We start from the raw sequence: 17,236 nt of genomic DNA, 5'->3' as shown, positions 1-17,236 counted from the left end.
TATAAGTCCTGCGCCTGATCTTCCCTCTGCCGTCCCCTAACTATAATGCCGTTATCTACAAAAACAATGTTTCGAGATATTCGCGAAAAGGCGGTAGAGAAAAGAAATATGCAATGCTGTTTCGTAACTATCTGGAAACTGCGATTTGGAATATCTTTAGCAGCATTGCATATTTCTTTTCTCGCGCCTTTTCGCGAATATCTCGAAACATTGTTTTTGTAGATAACGGCATTATATTTATAGGACGGCAGCCCTGGTCGTGTCGGCTTAGCCGCCCCACCGAGCTATGAGAGTAAGGGAATATATAGTGTACCTGTGTATTGTGCTAACACTTGGACACTATTAACAAAGTCCTGCACCCAATATCGGCTAGGAGGACATTATTATTATTTTTAAACAAATATAGTCAAATAAAAAATACTATGTACAGAACCACCATCTACTTAAAAGTATAATCCCAATAAATTATCCAAAAAAAAGATGTTCAGAAACAAATATCCAGCCATAACAGTTTAACGATGACCATAGACTAGCGGCCGGCGTTTGACATAGACATTTGTACTCTATGGTCATGTAATATACATGAACCCATCTGCTTTGTTTTAAACAATCATTTTATAAACATTTGCCGGTGATTTTCAAGTTATTATGTAGGATATTGAACCTTATATTTTAGTAATAAAGGTTGTAATTGCTTGAACATGTTTTGTGGTAAGAGGCAAGGCTATATGAAATGGTGTATATAAAATAGATGTTTTGGAAATGTGACTGCCATATCTTAGAACATCTGCCAGACTATTGATTTTGATGAACTAAATGTGAGAAATTATGGTATTTTGATATTAATGGTTTTGGAATTTGATTATGGTTAATAGATACATTTTGAAGCATACATTTAATAAACACTTCACGACAGCTCACAGTGGTCTGATTCCAAACTAAGCAAAGCTTGTACTGTAACCAGACATACATTATGTAGAACCAATACAAATTATGGAGATATAATAAATATATATTTTTTGTAATTATTATCCATGGGATTCAATTTAATTTCACTATACATATTAAAATAGTGAGTAGTAAGTATAGTAGTAGTAAATTGTTTGATTTCAAAAATTTCTATATGTGCAACAAAGTGCTCAAAGTTGCTTGCTAGACGCTAGTCAGTTACCTTATACATATATATACTAAAGAAATTCTACAATGAAGCAATTTGACCATTTACAGATGTGAATTATATTAATTAACTTAGATAGATAAACACGCTATTACATATTTTCTTAAAAACATTTTACTGATACCTTGGCAAGATGTCGAATTTCAAACAACAATTTAGAATAATGAAAACAATATAAAAGCCGACACAAACCTCATCCAAAAAACCCGAAAAACGAATGAGTTCGAATCAAAATGTTTATGAAAAAAACATTTGGACATCTGTTTGTAAGCAGTTGTTAAAAAATGAGTGAATCTGTGAAAATCTGTCAATCTTAGCACATCTGCTGTTTTCTATCTGTTCACACACAATGTGCGTAAGAGAAACTTTACACCTGGGTGTTATCATTCAGTGAAAAGATATGTAGCATTTATCATGTTCAAATTGACGTGACCGATTGGTGCAAACGCTTAATATAAATATGTTACTTTCAAAGACATGCCCCCGGTTTCTGAGGTACATTTAGCGGTAGTTTATCTATTCTTGTTATTAAACTGGTATAACTTGGTTCAAAGCTATCCTACAACTTTTGTGCCATACTAACTACTGCTCCAAATGGCTAGTTCTATCGATGAAAATGAAAAAACATTTATTGCAGCAATAGACAAACACAAAAATTTCTAAAATATACCCTTCACATTATTTCTATATCTAAAGCTGGTACATTCTTAACGGAAGGAACAATATCTGGTGGTCTTCTCACTAGGCATGCCTGTGTCGAGAAGGCCGTCTACGATTTACAAAAACATAGTTTCAGTCGTTCAGTTTTACAATTTCACGTTTAGACTATAAATGTAGTTACAAATTATTCAAATATAACGATATATGCCATTACTTTTTATTGGCCGGCACTTTAAAAAAAGGCCTAAAAATTTTTGGATACTGCATTACCTCCTTTCCATATAATCTGTCTTGGTAATAAACGTCATGTAAACTTCGATTAGGTATACGGTATTTAGTCATTTTCAATCAATTTTGAAACTGTATAAGTGAAAAACTCACCAAACACTGGACAAATCTTTCTTTTATGCTTCTGCTATTTGCCAAGTGAAAGTTTACATCTCAATCTCGATAAAATATGGCGGTACGAAGTTCGCCGGGTTAGCTAGTATACCTCTACATATAACGCGAAAATTTTGAAGTTTTAAGCAAAAATTTGTATGTTTGTAACCTTAAATTTACAAATTCTTACGTCTCTCTCCATTAGTATAAGTGGTTGAGTTTACTGCTTCAGTTAGTTTAACTTGACGTGATGTCAGAATTTACAAGTGTTGGCTTTCAGCCAATTGCTACATTGTTAGTTTAGCTTTGAAATTTACAAATATGCACTTTTCAAAATGTCTGTAATTGAATTGGTAAAACGGGTACAAAGTTCCGTATTTGATTTAGCTCCCATGATAAAATTAATAGATAATATTTATTAGATAAAAACCATTTCCTAATAAATAACAATTTCGAAAAAGCCTGCGATCACGGCGATTGCAACCTGCGCCGAAACGTTAAGCATTTCAAGGTAAAATTCGTGTTCGTGTTAATTCCCGTATCCTTTATATTAGGACTCTACCTGGGTTCCATACAAGTAATAATTTCCAGCGATTCATAAAAAAATAATCAATTAGGAATGTACTAGATAAAGTGAGATCTTTATTCAGCGTTAATAAGATTATTTCAACTCAAATGCAAAGCTAGGTTGAAATTACAGAGTTACACACATAATCGAGTCGGTATTGTTAGTTAGGCAGCATTTTTGGAACTAGAAGGCCACCCATAGTAATTACTGCACTTGTTCGGCATCGTATGTAATAAGGAAATAGAGTTTGACAAATTTACAAAATAAAAAAAGATCGTCATAGTCTGGTCGTTGCGATTTACGATTCCCGAACATTCATCCACATATTATAAGATTTGTGTAGATAGAAAACTATGTGTCTTACAAATGTTACTGAATTGAGATCATAAAGAAATAATCAAAAGCGGACATAATAATGACATAACAATTAGTAATCAAAATAATTTAAGTCATTGACCATCATAACAACAAATATTTTGTCCCGCGTGGGAATCAAACCTAAGACACAAAGGCTCTTGCCCCACACGTGAAAAAAAACTACAACACAAAATTGATTGACATCAAAAGCCACGATCAATGAATCGCACGCACAACAAGTCACGTACACACTTAGTAAAAGTTTTATCACTTTTTGTGCAGCTTACGTCAGCATTTCTTATTTATCTATCTTTAGTATGACACAATACCTGCCGTTCGTTTGTTTGAAACAGAAATAACGATAGTATTTTTCTTATGAAGAAAAACATTGTCAGAATCTTTAGCAGGCCTTATAGTTCTTTGAACAGCTGCTAATGAGATGCAATGTTTCCTACTCGTACAAGCCTAGCGTGATGGACACAAGACCATATCCTAACAACAGAAGTAGACCCATGACTAGTGCCTGCATTTGTGATTCGGGTGGTAATGGTCTCGGGTTCAATTTGGGTCTCTGCAAAATACTTTTGATATTTTCTAATTTAGGTTGATTTCATAATAGTAGGTACATACAGTTACCATCCACGTTAGTTTAGCACTTATAAGTCAACATTCTTTAAATATGTAACAGAACCACGAAACACGGACTAGTTTACCAAGAGTATTCAATAAAAAAATGTTTTCAGAATCGTATTAGGTGAATCATATCACTTTTTGTTGCAAAAAAACTTAACATATTTTTTTATTCATAACACGTGGAGATGACAGGAAAATAATTACGAAGTCAAAGTCCAAAGTCCTTTAGTTAACCATCATTTGAAAGAAGATCTCGGGTTCAATTCCACTGTCATATAAGACAAATCATATGCAGAGTTTATATAATAAAACAAATTTACGTTTTCGTACTTACTTATAAAATCGGAAAACCTTTATTTGGAAAATTTATTTTATATAATTACTATAAAGTCTAGAATATAAGACTGACTGGCTGAAAAGAATTACGCTACAGATCTTTCGACCCTATTGTAGGGCCTCTCTTCTACCACATACTCCGTCTGCGCAGTCCCAGTGCGGCGGGGACCTAGCCTGGGTGGGTCGACCTTTTACAGCGACCGCAACTGGTTTCCCTGACGAAAAAAACATTGAGACGAGAGTTTGACATTAAAAATGTATTTCAAAATTAGTTCCTATTACAGCCGCTAGTGGCGCTAATCAAATTTTCCTTATCCGTAATTGAAACAAGTCGATAGCTAGACTTTGTGATTATGTGCACGAAGTCATGCATACATACACTTTCAAAAAGGTCGGCTAGCTGAGCAGTCAAGTGCAATTCGATGACTGAATTTTAACTAAATTCTCGAGAGCTACAAGATTTCTGTCACGTGAGCAGAATAACATTGACATTATGGGATTCTTTAACAAGGTAATGTTAAACCGAATCGGGAAGGAAAGAAGGACCGGTCAGGATGCTTTAAACTTTTCTGAAATACAAATCTATACTATAATAATATTATAAAGCTGAAGAGTTTGTTTGTTTGTTTGTTTGTTTGAACGCGCTAATCTCAGGAACTACTGGTCCGATTTGAAAAATTCTTTCAGTTTGTTAGATAGCCCATTTGCCGAGGAAGGTTATAGGCTATATATCATCACGCTACAACCAATAGGAGCAGAGTAGCAATAAAAAATGTTACAAAAACGGGGAAAATTTTGATCCATTCTCTCTTATGTGACGCAAGCGAAGTTGCGCGGGTCAGCTATGAAATATAAACTGAGAATTTTGTGGTATGGATTTTAATTCATCTTTAAATGTGTGCATTCGAAGCGCATAAATATGTAAGTTAATAAGTTGTCTGGTTACGATACACATTAGTTTGAAATCAGATGATAAACATTATATCAGGCTCTTCGATCCCAACGGAAACACGTGATTCCATACTAAAATGTGTTTTTGACATTACATAAAGAGTAGCTGATTTGACTAATAGTCGACTATCCTATTGGATCGATTGAAAAAATGCCCATAAATCTATCAATAAAATAATCGAACAACAATATCATAATTATATTTACACCTACTGCTAAAAGAGGCGTAAGATATTATGTATGTATGTGATACACAATACAAATTGCACAACAATTGTAGCTTACGTCACAACACACCCACAGAATGTGCGTAGTTTTTACAACTGCCAAGCCACAAGTATTTCATTCAGACAAATGACGTATCATTCAATTAATTAACGCCATAATATGGTCGCCATCTTGAAAAAAAAGCCGGGCAAGTGCGAGTTGGATTCGCAAACGACACAGATGAACGGTTCCGTACATCTCTAACTATAATATAAAAATATTAGCACAAATGTCGAGCGTAGTTGAACTGGTTTCGCTAATTATTTTTTTATACGGAGAAAAATTAATGCAAACAATAAAATAAATATTTTAAATTAAAAAAATAAAAACATTAATGAATCTACTGTTAGGCGGTATGAAGTTCGCTCGGTCAGCTAGTTATTTATAAAAACGCGAGAAAATCACATTTGTAATGTGGGTTTTTCCTCTTTATTTTATTGCCTTTTTTTGTAATAGTAGCAACAAAAATAAGAATATCGTTTGTGAAAATTTCAATAGTCTAACTATCACGGTGTGACAGAGAGATAGACAGCAAAGTCTCAGTATTAGGTCCCGTTTTTACCCTTTTTCTACGGGACCCTAAAAAGAACACACGTCAAACAAACGTCATATGGATTCGTCATTTTACTAAGAAATTGTCAAAGTGTTTTTTCTAACTTTTTTACCATTAATTTATTACTTTTGGCAGTTAACTATCCGGTTTTTGGAATAATTTATGAGTCTAGTCGCTTTTTTTGTGATTTTTTCTATGATTCATATAAAAAATGTTTTTTAATTGGACTATACAGGGAAAACAGAAACAGTAACTTTTATATAGAAAGCCAAATTAAAAAACTGCTTCATTTATTGACTCACATCCTCGTTAGACCAAAAAAGAACCATTTTTTTTGTTAATTATATTTAACACTAGTTCCAACAGTGAAGGAAAGCATTGCGATGCAATCTTGCATGCCTGAGAGTTCTTTAGAACAGTTCTTGAAGGTATGCAAAGTCCCCAACCCTGTGCAAGGGCTTTGCAGTGGGACATTTTTGGGTTAATTTAACTTTTTGTATCTATCTTATTTTCTACTAACTGATCCGCGCGGTCAAAATTTCCCCGTTTTTGTAACATTTTTCGCTGGTACTCTGTTCAAATTGGTAATAGCGTGATGATATATAGCCTATAACCTTTCTCGATAAATGGACTATCTAACACTGAAAGAATTTTTCAAATCGGACTAATAGTTCCTGAGATTAGCGCGTTCAAACAAACAAACAAACTCTTCAGCTTTATAATATTAAGTATAGATATACTTACCATAATTCCTATTCGGAATATTTCTCTTCATTGTTATAGAAAATAGGTACCTAATGACGACTGATAAACATACTTATATACTATACTAGCTGACCCGCGCAACTTCGCTTGCGTCACATAAGAGAGAATGGTGAAATTTTTCCCCGTTTTTGTAACATTTTTTACTCGTACTCTGCTCCTATTGGTCGTAGCGTGATGATTTATAGCCTATAACCTTCCTCGATAAATGGACTATCTAACACTGAAAGAATTTTTCAAATTGGATCAGTAGTTCCTGAGATTAGCGCGTTCAAACAAACAAACAAACAAACAAACTCTTCAGCTTTATAATATTAGTATAGATAATATTAGTATAGATAATACATACATACATGAAGTTTGCAAGGATCGTACCAAATGGTGTTCTCTGGTGTCTGCCTACCCCTATGGCAAGAAAACGTGATTTTGTGTATGTTTGTACGTAAAATACATACAATTAACGAGCACGGAACAGATACTCGTTGTCATCATACAAATAATATTTATCCTTGGTGGGATTTGAACCCACCCCATGCATAATGGTTTCTTAACATTTACACCAAACAATAAAATTGTTTCAGACTAGTAGACCCGCTCGGCTCCACTCGCATGCAATTAACATAGTTACTAGATTAAGGTAAATTGTAAAAGTACAATAAATTAAATAAATGAATAAATAAATATTACGTAGTAGGTAGTAGGTAAGTAGTTCCCTAAAATAATTAATCTTTGTATTATTCAAATGTCTAAGCTATATACTTATAAAGTTTCATCTAAACCCGTTCATTCATTTTAAATACGTAATAAACAAACTATAGCATTTATAATAATAGAAGATTTTAAAATTCAAGTTATTTTAAAATGTCAATCCGATCACGGAAATCCCAAGATTTGATTACAAATTCAATGATTATTGTCTGATCAGGGGTGCAATGGAAAGGAAGGCGTAATGAAGGATACAATCAAGAGTATAGGAATCGACTGATTGCATAAATTAAATTAAAAAGGCTTCTGTTTGTTTACAATTTTTTTCCTTAAGAATATGTAATAAGTAAACAAAAAAATAGGTCAAACTTTTATATAACTTTCGCGTTGCATTATTATTATCCAATATTACACGGAAATTAACTTGATTATCCATTGCTTACTTCAGTTTTCTTGACGTTAAGCCTCTTTCGGAACTCTAAAAGCTCTTGTCTATGAAACTTACGCAAATGGATTCAAAGAAAAACGAAGTATATAGTCTTCAAAGGAAAAATTCGCAAGTGAAATAGCCAGTAAAAATTAGTTAAACTAACTCAGTTACGTGACAATTGCATTAATTACTGACTAAATCATCGACCCAAAAATCAAACCCACGACCTCTACCCAACTTCCTCTCTACCACACCATAGAAACAATTATTAATCTTAACTCCATTTTACTAATTATTCAATTACCAAATAGGACGAATTCCGATCCAAGAATCGAACCCGAGACCTCTACCTAACACACCATAATCTTATCTTAATTTTAATAATTAATTAATTAATTAAACTTCCTTCCGTTCAGGAAAAACTGAAACAAAATGAAACGAAACAAGAACTACTATTTCATCATACTCTGTAATACTAGGAAACAAATATGACACATTATTACAAGCCGCTATGGAATTCCTAATTAAAAAACACATATGACGTCATAGTGCAGGAATTTAATGGTAGCGCCGTTTATCTGAGAGATAATTGTTAGTTATCTTATACCTAGCTAACCACGTGGATTGGGGAGTTTACAAAGTAATACATACATACATTTTTTTTAAACATACGTACGAATATAATATTAGGTCTTTTATACCCTTTTTATTATGGGTGTAGGGAGATTTTTGATATTGTTAAAACCATTTGGCGATTAAAAAGCTACCCATACCATACTAGGCCCTACCTTCTGAACTGGCGGTAAATTCACTCTCTGTATCATTGACTATCATAAGTGTCAGCATTGACCTATATGAATAAATGATTTGATTTTGATTTGATTTTAACAGGATTCGCCATTTACAATCTAAGTCTCATTGTCTCATGAAATAGGGGACAAGCCTATTGCTATATAAAACAAGCAAGTTAACAAAATCCGAGATATATTTTAATAAAAATTAGAAAAACCTATTGATTCTTTGAGGTCCGAGGATCAGCAGTGGTATACTCTACCTCCCAGATCGCAGAAAACAGGTAAAATATACGTACAGACTAAACTAGTTTTATAAAAATGCGTGCGTTTTAGAAATAATTATCACTTGTTCTAACAGCGAAGGAAAGTATCGTACTGAAACCTTCCTTGCCTGAGAGTTCTTAAAAACCATTTTGGAAGGAGTACAAAGTTCTCATCCCGCACTTGGCCAGCGTGGTGGACTCAAGACCTAAACCTTTCTTCGTTCCTTGCCCAGCAGTGGGACACTATGAAGTAATATTTTATTTTATTTTATTATCGCAAACTACCTACATTAAAACAGTACTTTACTGTACATTGATTTAATACATAGTATTCTTATTTCAAGTACTAGATAAGATATTTTCGTAGTCAAATACCAGTGTTAGATATCTCAAATATTTCGGGTGAAAAATACCCATGTTGCATTTATCTATGAAAAATAACTGATATCAAAGTAGTAGTTGTAAATTCTCGGAAAATGTATTTTATAAAAGATAAGGTAAAGACATGTGAATGTGAATGAAAAGAATTTTGGCGCCATTACAATTACTACGCACCTGACCTTCTTAATGTATATTAATAAACAGATAAATAAATAAAATAAATATCATTGGACAACTCACACACGGTCATTAAAATTTGTTTCCAAACTAAGCAGAGCTTGTACTATGGTAACCAAATAACTGGTAAACATACTTATATTTCTAAATACATACTTATATAGATAAATTGACATCCAGGCTCAAAACAAATACTCGTGCTCATCACACAAAGATTTGTCCCGGGTGGGATTCGAACCCACCACACGCGGCGCTACGGTTGTTGCGGCGAGGTGACCGCTTAAACCACTGCGCCAAACATACAGTTATATTACCGACTAGCTTTTACTTGCGACTTCGTACGCGTGGTTTGTGACTTAAGACAGAATTTACATATAAACTTTCATCTCATATTTTATTCTCTTGGGGATAGAATTGATCAAAATCCTTTCTTAGCAGATCCTTACGTCATAACATCTACCTGCATGCCAAATTTCAATCCGATCCGTCCAGTGGTTTGGGCTGTGCGTTGATAGATCACTGTGTCAGTCAGTCATCTTTAAGTTATATATATTAACGATATGACCTGTGGTTGTCTTTCTAGGGCGGTCCCTCCCGGCGACTCCATTTACTTCCGTAAAAAACTATTTTAGTTATCTACAAACATTCATTAATTCTTTCTACATGATACTTACCAAATTTCAAGTTTCCTGCTCAGTAGTTTTGGCTATGCGTTGTCCATCAGTCACTTATAAAATATATAGATTAATTAAATCTTATTAACAAAGAAAACAAATCTTAAAACATATTATTATAGTATCATCTCAAAAATCATCTACAATTTAAAATATTGAACTTTGAACCTCAGGAACACATTCGAGAGAATAACCGCTACACCACCGCTAAAAGTCCTTGGAGTTTCAGTTGGAAAGAAAAAATATAAAACACTGTATCTTTACATAATTCAGTGAAAAATATATACATAAAAAAGTACCAGTGGTTTAAGATTGCGGTCACTCGGTCCTGGGTTTGATTTTTGTTTAAACGAAACGTAATTTTCATAAAGGACACCCATCGGATACAAGTCGTCTCTGTAGTAAAAGAGAGGTCACGCCTTGATTCAACCACTATGTGAAATATAGTTAGAGGCGCCCATAGCCAGTTGCGCTCACCGGTCAGTAAACGATCTGTGGGTTAAGCAACCATTGGCGCGGTCATTCCATAGATGGGTGACCGCATAGTGGTATTTTCAACTGGGCGTCTCCGTGTTTCGGAGGGCACATTAAAAGTCGGTCCCGGTAGTTGTCTACTAAGATAACAGTCGTTAAGCCACGTCAAAGACCTCTCGGGCGGCTTGAACAACTTTGACACTAGGTTGACCACTAACCATACGACAAACAAACAAGTTAGAAATAAATGATATTCTTTTCTATTAATTTTAAAATAAATTTCTAATTAGTGCTTTTCGATTAATTTAAATTACCTCTGGTTACTAACAGAAAAGGCTTTACAGTGTCACGTTGAACTTAATAATTTTATTTATTTTTTATTTTTATTTATACACAAAAGTTAAATAACTAATTTGTACGCCTTCCGGTCTAGAGAGAGGACGTTCGAATCCTAAGTCGGGCAAAATACGATCATTTGTAATTTCTATAAAAAAATCTCAATAGTATATTATAGTATATAGTTTAGTAACATGCGGTAAATCGCAAAAGGCTCGCCCCCTATAACGTGGGACTAAAGCTATCAATGGCGAAACGTGGGTGTATTTCATACACCTCTGCCTAAGCCATCGCGTATAAAAGACGTGATATTATATACGTATTACTATGTTCCTTTAAGATATGTTATAAATAGAACCACTTTAATATATTGATTTTATTTGTTATAACCTATGTGTGTTCGGTAGTGTTGGTAGCAGCTCCTTACATCATCAATGATTTACACCTAATAGTAATATTGTTAAAACCATTTGGCGATTAAAAAGAGTGGCCAGGAGTTTCTTGTCAGTTCTTCTCATTGGCCCTACCTTCCGAACTGGCGGTAAATTCACTCTCTGTATCATTGACTATCATAAGTGTCAGCATTTGACCTGAATTAATAAATTGTATAAAAATTTGATTTTGGTTTTGACGATTTCATTGTTATAGCCGTATTCAAAAAAATTGTTTAGTTAGGATTGAGGCCTGTGGCTGTGTGTGTGCTACTTTTCCATAGAGCCACGTGAGAGTAGTTTTACACACGTTTTCACAAATTTAGGCATACTCTAAAATTTTCCGTTTTTCATAAGCACGTTTTTGGGATTTTTAGGTAAAAGTATGTCCTAAATTAGGATTAGAATTACGTAGATTGGTTTCTATCATTTTTTGCGATAGTTATAGTACGTACCTATTTAAACATTAGTAAAAGCAGATATTTATAGATGTATATTTAATCGTTTTTGAATTGTCACCAATTATTATTGTCACTCCATCATCTCCATAAAGCCATTATTCAAGACAAAATCGAACTTGAGACCTTACGTTAAACAGTCGGATATACTCCCTACTGCGCTACAGGTAATCTCATAGGAACTACAGATAAAAAAGATTTCTAAAAATACATTTTAAAGAGCACTTGAACTGTTCAAATCAATCATTTAAGAGGATGTAATATGATTCATGATGTGATAGACATTTCCTACCGTTGACTCAGTAGGACATAATCTTGGAAGAGATTTTGAAGAAATTCCTATGTCTTTAGTCGATATGAGTGAGTTTACTAAATTATACTTTAAAAGTTTTGAATATGAATATGATTAATATAAGAAGACAACTCCCGCACTAAGAACTGCTCTCGTGTCGCGGGGACTTTTACAAACATACAAACAACGGACACAAAGTACAACCAGACCCGAAACAACTATTTGTAGATTGCACAAATATTTTGTTCCGTGTGCGCATCAAACCCACGACCTCTCCATACACTGGTAGTGGCGTGGTGACCACCTTAACCACTGCGCCACGCTCATTTATTTAAACATTATGTTCGGTATTACATCAAGGCATCCTCTACCAGTCATCCATTGGGTTTAATAAACTATTATCACGCTTAGTTCCCATAGGGCTTGACAGAGGAACACCGCGACCTTACTGTGGTACTTATTATGTTTCGTCAACATTTAGTAACATGTATTTTGTACATAACAATACTCTTACCCATATTACGTTAAATAAACTATTTTAAACTCCTAAAACTAAATTAATGTGTATACATTACCATAAAATTATAACAAAATTAGGTTTCAATAACTATCTTTCATACAACAAAACTACACAACAAAAAATAATTGAGCTATTACAAAATATATTAGTTAACAATTCATTTCCTAAAACCACAAGATATTTACCTCAAACCAAACATTATAACAAATTAACACTTCACCTATTACTAAGCACAAAATTTAATTGCCACAAAAATCACTATTCCCACAAAACAAACACATCTATGGGAAAAAAGATCTTCAAAGATTAAACCGGGAACCCCACACTACAGTTCTTAGTAACAGTAATTAAATCAAGTGCTCGAGATCTTATCAACACATTACACTACTACATTATTTAAACATATGTATCGAAGGATTTCTAATGAACAAAATATTTCCATGTAATTTTCCTGTACATTTCAGACGCTAGAACCCATCTATGGATTAACCTTGAAAATAATAGGATGTTTAACGTAAAGAAAATATATTTATAACTAGCTGACCCGGCAAACGTTGTTTTGCCAAATAAATAAAAAAAATAGTGTCACTTAGGATTATGAAAAATAGATGTTGGCCGATTCTCAGACCTTCTTAATATGGTCACAAAATTTCATGAGAATCGGTCAAGCCGTTTCGGAAGAGTATGGCAACGAAAACTGTGACGCGTGTATTTTATATTAGATATATTTTTGGTAGTTTTACTAATAATTATTTATTATTAATATGTATTACAATGTAACATATTTTATAATAGGTGTACCAAATTACCTATTTTCCTAAATATCGTTCATACATTTAAAATGCAAAAGAAACTGCATTGCAAAGCAAAACTGCAGAATACAAAGATACAAAAATAAATGAAACGATATAACTACATTAATAATTATTATTCACAAAATAAAAATAAATAACATTGTCATTAAATTTATTTATCAAATTCCAAATAAATTATTTATAAAAAACAAAAAGTATAAAATATTTATTTAATTCATTAATGTCCCACTGATGGGAAAGGGTCTCCTCCCGTAATTAAGGAGGGAATAGGCCTTGAGTCCATTATATATAAATGTTTGAATAAATTATAACAGAATAAAAAAAACACTGAATTCACGACAAAAATCAAACCATTTATTAATTCCATTCACTATAGACTCAATAAATTAATTAACCCTCAAAAAACGACCAAGAAAACTAATTTTCTTAACTCCTTTTCCCTAATTATTATGTCAGAGGCGACAATTATTGGCACAAAGGAATTTGATCACTATATCAAAGGGATAGAGTTGAAATTGTACATCGTATGTCCTGTAGGAGCTGAGCAGACGGACATATATATAGGGGGGAAACAATTTTCAGACATCATAACGCACAGATCTATCGAAGAGTGAAGTACTCTACATTTTGTATTTTTATACCAACTTGTGTTACAAGGAATAAATAGGTATGTACATAATATAGTATATAAGTTCTCAAAAAATTGTCGATTCAGTTTTTTCGATTGTTTATTTTTGTCATACGATTTTATTACGATGTTGAATTTTATGATGATTTAACAATTAATTGTTTGATGAATTATGTTTATTAATTGTTTCGGATATGTGATCGATTTTTGCATATTGATAATTATACTAACGCAAATTTTATTACCAAATTTGACAAATTATTTTTTGGAAAATTTTGATCAGTTAAATTATTAACTGAAAAAACTTTCTCATTTTTATTGAATAATTTATTTTATTTTATTTATTGCCTAGATTTTTTCATCTGTGCCTAGATTCAGGTCATCCGTTTGCCTCTAACTAGACGAGTCTCGTTATTCTTTACTATATGACTCAACAAAGCACATATTACTCAATATATCTGCTTACTACCTTGCTAATCTAATAGCGCAATTGTGCGTTATTTGTATGTTTGTTAAATTCCACGTGTTATAAGATTTGTTTGTAGAATCTGTCTTTTTGATTTGAGTATTTGTATATAATATAATTGAATCACTTTTTTATGTATAAAATAACATTAAGGTGTTTAGGATTTTAATTTTATGAAGTAGTTTTTCCAAACAATAATTTTCAATAATCTGATTGTTTTTCAAATTCAATAAATTAATCAGATTTTAATCGTAATTTTATATAATTAATCATTTGTAAATTCCTTCCGTAACAAACGTTAGAATAATACAATTTATTAATTTTAATTACCGATAAATAAAACAAATTACACGAATAAACTCATAGGTAAAGTATTTTAGAATGCTCTACAAAAAATGATTGTGAATATAACGTGACTTACTTATAATTTTATTATCATTATGACATAATTATTTCATAATTCATTTATAACAACTAAATAGCTAATCAATTAACATACAAACGAACAAATAAATAAAATGTATGTATGTTTGTTGTGATGATCTCCAAAACTACTGTACTGATTTAAATAGTCATTTCACTGATAGAAAGATACATTATATTTAACTAGCCATCCGCCACGGTTAATCTATTAGCGTAAACATAAATTAACACAACTATAGCGTGTAAAGACTTAAATTCTACCCCTATTTCAGCCCTTTAAGGGTTAATAAAAAAATACTTATTTGATTTGATAATAATTGTTTATCATAATAATAAAGATTTATATGCTACACTAGTACATATTTTTTTAGTCGGAAAATTACGAAATTTCTCGAAAAATTAATGCTAAATCAGTTATGTACAAATCATAAAATATAATTATTTTACCACATCGGAATCAAACCCAAAAGATTTAGATTAGATTTAGACCCGAGACATAGTTATTAAAAATATATTAGTATGTATGTCAGAATTATACTCGAAAACTACTCTAACAATTCTAAAAATAGTTTCACTGTTAGATTGTCCTATTATATCCGTATATCATTAGAAAAGAAACCTGGTCAATGTATTCGATTCCTAGAACTCGTATGAATTTACAAACATACAAATTTCATACATGAGGTACTTACATATTAAGGCCGAAAGGAGTTTCTATTAATTAATAAAAAATTAAAATACTTTACATAAAAATCGAACCATCGAGACTGTGTTTATTACTAGTTATTTTTAACCCATTACTGTCCCACTGCTAGGCAAGGGTCTCCTCCCAAACGAAGGAGAGGTTAGGCCTTGAGTTCACCACGCTGGCCAAGTGCGGGTAGGGGACTTTATTAGTACTTATGTCATAATAATACGATAAAACTCAAAACCAGAATATATCGAGCTAACAAATATCTGCTTTACACGGGAATCAAGCCCACTGTAACTTGTATATTATTATTTGCATGACAACCGTTTTAATCACTGACCGCCACAGGATGAATCAAATTAATTTCGGTCGGTAGTGCAAAAGACGGGTCATAAGGTCTTGGGTTCCAATCCTATGTCGGGCAAAGTATTATTGGTATTTTCATAACTTATATTAGATTATTCTCAATAGTAGCGTAAATCGGTAACCTACTTACTACCAGTTTCTGAGGTACATTTAGCGGTAGTTTATCTATTCAATAGTCAAAACTTATATAAAAAAAACGCTATTGAATACATAAACTACCGTTAAATGTACACAGAAACCGGATGTTAATGGCAGTAGGCTCGCCCCCTATTACATGGGACTAACATTGTTAATGGCACCTCTGACCAATCCTTCGGATATAAAATCTGTGTCTTATGTATGTATCTTTATATATGTATATAATTCTTCTGTAAGTGTGTATGTCACTGAACTTCTCTAAAACGACTGGACCGATTTTGATGAATTTTTTGTGTGTGTTCAAGGGGATCTGAGAATGATTTAGATTCACAATTTAGTCCGCTGGACAATGTTTTTTTATTTAATTTTTATGGCAAAACAACGTTTGCCGGGTCAGCTAGTATCTACATAAATCTTTATATAGGCATGTTAGTATTAAATTTAAAAGTCTAGATTTCTAGATTCCTAGGATATCAGATAACTTTATATCTCGTTTAAACTCTAGGGAGGAACTTCGCACTGAAAAGCGAGAGTCGTTAGGAACAAACCGTTGCTATGGCAACGAATCAACAGTGTTATAGTTATCAGAAATGCCAGTTCTACGGCTTAAAGATAAGTGTTAGATAACTTACCCGGTTGATAGTGGCAGTAAATGTGAGTAGGTATCTGTCAATATTCTACCGGGTAAACTAATCGATACTTATTTAAAAGAAGTGAATCTGGCCGAAAACAATGAGAATTTAAGAATGCTCTGCATATTTAGATTAGCTGTTAATCGTGGGTTCACTTGCGTTTTTCCGCAATTAATAAATCTTTGTCCACTTTTTTACGTTTCAAGATATTTTTAGCATTTATTCGGCAAATGCGTTGTGTGGATGTTAACTATCATTCGCAAGATTTTGTTATAATGTGTAAAGCATGTTGAGACTTATAAGATCCCAATATTCGTTTCTTTTTGTTCAATTTAGAAATCGAACTTAACTAGCCAAAAAATGTCTTAGGAACAATCCTAATTGTGAATAATCACGCTTAAAGTTATTCCAAAGAACATATTTTATAATATTAGCCTAAACTAAGGCTAAATAAAAAAGGTTTTAAATAGGTTTGTTGTCAAATGTTATACAAAACT

General features: G+C 32.6%; 2 protein-coding genes across 5 annotated transcripts in view; one reads left to right on the top strand and one right to left on the bottom strand.

Moving 5' to 3' along the window:
• The window catches only part of LOC142984127 (neural/ectodermal development factor IMP-L2-like), a 153,791-nt gene that overhangs the window by 126,948 nt on the left and 9,607 nt on the right, over window positions 1–17,236 (top strand). Inside the window, exon 1 of one of the 3 annotated variants that reach the window (XM_076131526.1) lies at window positions 13,980–14,062. The exons of the other annotated variants lie outside the window; for them this stretch is intronic. The gene's annotated coding sequence lies outside the window, so the exon portion shown is untranslated. Of the gene's footprint in view, window positions 1–13,979; window positions 14,063–17,236 lie in introns of those variants that run through there. 3 annotated transcript variants of the gene reach the window in all.
• The window catches only part of LOC142984126 (neural/ectodermal development factor IMP-L2-like), a 128,282-nt gene that overhangs the window by 105,192 nt on the left and 5,854 nt on the right, over window positions 1–17,236 (bottom strand). The gene's annotated exons all lie outside the window — the stretch shown is intronic.

The sequence above is a fragment of the Anticarsia gemmatalis genome, chromosome 26, assembly GCF_050436995.1.
Source record: "Anticarsia gemmatalis isolate Benzon Research Colony breed Stoneville strain chromosome 26, ilAntGemm2 primary, whole genome shotgun sequence".
Classification (NCBI taxonomy): domain Eukaryota; kingdom Metazoa; phylum Arthropoda; class Insecta; order Lepidoptera; family Erebidae; genus Anticarsia; species Anticarsia gemmatalis.
The sequence above is the reverse complement of the archived record's forward strand: the minus strand, read 5'-3'. Positions and strand labels throughout refer to the sequence as shown.